Source organism: Littorina saxatilis, linkage group LG4, assembly GCF_037325665.1.
Source record: "Littorina saxatilis isolate snail1 linkage group LG4, US_GU_Lsax_2.0, whole genome shotgun sequence".
In the NCBI taxonomy this organism is placed as follows: Eukaryota; Metazoa; Mollusca; class Gastropoda; order Littorinimorpha; family Littorinidae; genus Littorina; species Littorina saxatilis.
The window spans coordinates 37,985,938-37,990,937 of NC_090248.1; the positions used below are offsets into that span (position 1 = coordinate 37,985,938).

The 5,000-nt window shown below is 42.0% G+C and overlaps 1 pseudogene; it reads right to left on the reverse strand.

Moving 5' to 3' along the window:
* Window positions 1–2,033: 2,033 nt before the first annotated feature.
* Window positions 2,034–5,000, reverse strand: part of LOC138965582 (oncoprotein-induced transcript 3 protein-like) — a 13,172-nt pseudogene continuing 10,205 nt past the window's right edge.

The window sequence follows — 5,000 nt, forward strand, 5'->3', positions numbered from 1 at the left end:
TGACAGACAGACAAACAGAGAGCAACACATCGACAGACAAACAGAGAGCAACACATCGACAGACAGACAAACAGGGAGAGGCAAACAGAGATCTTCATCATCTGAGATAATTGGCTGCATCGGCAAACTACCACGTCAACCGAAAAACCACCCCAACAATGATGATTAGCGATCACGCTTGCTGCTTTTGCTTCCTCGTCCACAATAACAATATAAGAAATATCGGTTAAATGAGAGAGTATGTGTGCAAACAGAAAATACAGTTACCATGTTTGTTATCTTGTGTTTTATTAATTGAATAAAAAAAATTGGGGGGAAAAAATATAAAAAAATATCGGCAGTCAACACGCTCGTGATTTGTAAACCGGTATTAGCCGGAAGACGCTGGGAAATCGGCTTAACGAGCCAAAAGAGGAAAATCTGGTTGTATCCACTTTCATACAATAAAGTTGTATTGTATTGCCTGTTTTCCTGCGTACGTGAGAGAGACCACATGTGACATAGCAATGCCGTACACTTCACGCGTAGTCATATCATGTAAATGAAGTCGTGTCAAACTAGTCTTGCTGGTACCTAATTTTTCACAACTCATGTTGACACAGTCACCGAGACTAACGTCATTCTGAAAACACTTTTCCGCTTGCTGGCTGTTTTCCCTGGAAGAATCTTAGAACAAACGCGTCACGCTATACTTTCTACGGTGAAATCTCTTTGCTTTGACGTCAAAGATTTCATGGGCTTCAGAAGAGATCGAGGTTCTGTCTAATAAGAAGCGTCAACTCCTGGATGTCTGGAGCAGAAGGCAAGGAAGTATATAATTATAGAATACAAAGAATACTAAATGGCTTGCTGTATCGTACCAGGTTTACATTCGGTGCTTTTTTCCACAACTGAAAAGCTCGCTTTTGCTCGCATTTCAATATTAAAAACAAAAACCGCGTGTAAATCTTGCAAGACACATCAAGCCATATAGTAGTCTTTTTTATATTTAGTCAAGTTTTGACTAAATATTTTAACATCGAGGGGGAATCGAAACGAGGGTCGTGGTGTATGTGCGTCTGTCTGTCTGTGTGTGTGTGTGTGTGTGTAGAGCGATTCAGACTAAACTACTGGACCGATCTTTATGAAATTTGACATGAGAGTTCCTGGGTATGAAATCCCCGAACGTTTTTTTCATTTTTTTGATAAATGTCTTTGATGACGTCATATCCGGCTTTTCGTGAAAGTTGAGGCGGCACTGTCACGCCCTCATTTTTCAACCAAATTGGTTGAAATTTTGGTCAAGTAATCTTCGACGAAGCCCGGGGTTCGGTATTGCATTTCAGCTTGGTGGCTTAAAAATTAATTAATGACTTTGGTCATTAAAAATCTGAAAATTGTAAAAAAAAATAAAAATTTTCAAAACGATCCAAATTTACGTTTATCTTATTCTCCATCATTTGCTGATTCCAAAAACATATAAATATGTTATATTCGGATTAAAAACAAGCTCTGAAAATTAAATATATAAAAATTATTATCAAAATTAAATTGTCCAAATCAATTTAAAAACACTTTCATCTTATTCCTTGTCGGTTCCTGATTCCAAAAACATATAGATATGATATGTTTGGATTAAAAACACGCTCAGAAAGTTAAAACAAAGAGAGGTACAGAAAAGCGTGCTATCCTTCTTAGCGCAACTGCTACCCCGCTCTTCTTGTCAATTTCACTGCCTTTGCCATGAGCGGTGGACTGACGATGCTACGAGTCTACGGTCTTGCTGAAAAATGGCATTGCGTTCAGTTTCATTCTGTGAGTTCGACAGCTACTTGACTAAATATTGTATTTTCGCCTTACGCGACTTGTTTTTAAATCCTATATACAGTACTTGCTTGCCTTCAGCAAGTATTATATGCGTATTGCATTGCATTGTATTGTATTGTATTGTATTGTATTGTGTGTATTGTATTGTATTGTATTGTATTGTACTGAACAAAAACTCATTTGGTCAGAGCAACTCATGTAAAACTTTATGATTCAGGTAGACTTTAATTACCTTTGTGGAACTGATTCAGTACATGTTTCAAAAACTAAAGAAGCTTTTCAAGAGTACAACAGTAAACAAATATGTCAACCATACGTTGTTTGGCCCACAGCAAAGGCTTGTAGCAGATCCTGTACCTATTAGATTGTCTGAAACATAAAAGGAATACAAAGTTAATTAACGGTGGGCAGAACAATCACTTGCTTTACTATTTCATCTCCTGAAGTCACAGTCAGTCTTTCCAGTGAAAACGGTGGCAGAACAATCACTTGCTTTACTATTATCATATCATCTCCTGAAGGCACAGTCACTCTTTCCAGTGAAAACGGTGGCAGAACAATCACTTGCTTTACTATTATCATATCATCTCCTGAAGGCACAGTCACTCTTTCCAGTGAAAACGGTGGCAGAACAATCACTTGCTTTACTATTATCATATCATCTCCTGAAGGCACAGTCACTCTTTCCAGTGAAAACGGTGGCAGAACAATCACTTGCTTTACTATTATCATATCATCTCCTGAAGGCACAGTCACTCTTTCCAGTGAAAACGGTGGCAGAACAATCACTTGCTTTACTATTATCATATCATCTCCTGAAGGCACAGTCACTCTTTCCAGTGAAAACGGTGGCAGAACAATCACTTGCTTTACTATTATCATATCATCTCCTGAAGGCACAGTCACTCTTTCCAGTGAAAACGGTGGCAGAACAATCACTTGCTTTACTATATCATCTCCTGAAGGCACAGTCCCTCTTTCCAGTGAAAACGGTGGCAGAACAATCACTTGCTTTACTATAATTATCATCTCCTGAAGGCACAGTCAGTCTTTCCAGTGAAAACGGTTCGGTTCACCATCTCGGATCTGCCTGGGCTTTTACTTGGGATAAGACACCCCCCCACCCCCCTCCACTTGGACACATATGTGACCCTCCACCACGGAATGAGTCGCATGTCACCTTTGCATGATTTTCATATTTGTACAGTTTCCTTAAAGAGTTGTTTATGCTCTATCCAGTGGTGAAAACCGTTTTAGAAAAGAGCGAAAACTGTTTGAGGTATAAGCCTGTGACTAAGGTGACCCTCACACTGTTACCGGACACTCCCCGGACTTAATATATTATTAAGCCTAGCGCAGAACCGCGCGAGGTGACATGCGACTCATTTCGTGGTGGGGGGTCACATGTTAACAATTAACATCCTGATTGCGTCCTGTGGTGTGGTCATGTGCTTGCGTGTACACACGAAGGGGGATAAGGCACGGGCAGGTCTGCGCATAAGTTGACCTGGGAGATCGGTAATATCTCTCCTTTAAACCACCAGGCGCAGCCGGGATTCGAACCCACCACCTTCCGCTTTAGAGACCGACGTCTTATTCACTATGCCATTGCGCCTGTTGGAAAGAGTCAATTTGGGACTGTTCTTGAACATTTACCCGAGGAGGAATGAATCTTTAATGTCCGAGCCTTACCTGTCTCGTGACCTCTTCTTGATCTCACCACGCCGACGCCGTCAGCGTTGACATCATCACCAACGTCAGCACCACCACCACCATTGACATCTCCCGCGCCGCTTCCCGTCAGACAGCCCTGTGTGCAGCGATTGGTGGGATCTGTGACGTTGCATACAATGACGTCACAGTGGACAAGTACGGCGCTGCTGTTGTCGTTAAGAAACTGAAAGGCTTGAAGTTGGAGGGTTTCTTGTGTGTTGCCTGTCTTGTTGTTGTGTAGGTTTGGGTCTTTTCCACACCTGTTCAAACAGACAACAAAGGAGTAAACACACACATACACGTGCGCAAAACACCTCACGGGGAAAAATTAACAAGGACAGATTAAGTAAAAACAAGAGAGAGAGAGAGAGAGAGAGAGAGAGAGAGAGAGAGAGAGAGAGAGACAGACAGACAGACAGACAGAGAGAGAGGGAGAGAGAGAGAGAAAGAGAGAGAGAAACAGAGAGAGAGCGAGAGAGAGATAGTGAGAAAGAGAGAGAGAAATATATATAGAGAGAAACAGAGAGAGAGAGAGCGAGAGAGAGTGCGAAAGAGAGAGAGAGAGAGAAAAAAAGAGAGAGAGAGAAAGAGAGAGAGAGAGAGAGAGAGAGAGAGAGAGAGAGAGAGAGAGAGAGAGAGAGAGAATGGAGGAGGTATGCCGTTCAATGCTTCGACATTGAAAAACGAATCATCACAGCAAGTTGAGCAAAGAATTGTGTTTGCTTCGCCAACAAAAGGCAAATGAGGTGTTGCAGCAAAAAGTGTTCGAGATCACAATTTGTGTCGCTTCACACAAATCGAGACGCAATAACAGGCTTTACAAGCAAACTATTGGGAATTAAACACATTTGAAAATACCAGCAGAAATGTAAAATGTCCACAAGCAAAAACAGTATCGTTAATGTTTACCTAAAGCATGCATGCCCCTGAGAGAGAGAGAGAGAGAGAGAGAGAGAGAGAGAGAGAGAGAGAGAGACAGACAGACAGACAGACAGACAGACAGACAGGCAGACAGGCAGACAGAGAGCAGTGAAAGCTTTTTGCAATGCCGCTGACAGTGGTGTCCGTGAGGCATTTCACAGTGAGAGAGTATACTGTGTACACACACACAAACACACACACACACACACACACACACACACACACACACACACACACACACACACACACACACACACACCGAAGAAAAGAGAAAACGGCAATGGCAAACACTGACATCGCTACAGACAGACAAACACACAAAACACACACAGTAAAAAAAAAACCAAGAAAAGAAAAACACATTTTACCCATCATCAAGAAAAAGATACTGGGATGGAGACTGGTCTTGAGAAGTGGGCGCGGCCTTGCAGTTACGGGCAAAAACCTGCAGACTGCTGTCATTGGTGGAAAGGGAGAACTTGATTGACAGGTCCTCACCAGGCTCCACCTTATCCAGAGGTTGACCTACATATTGATGACCGTTGTGGAACAGGTCCATC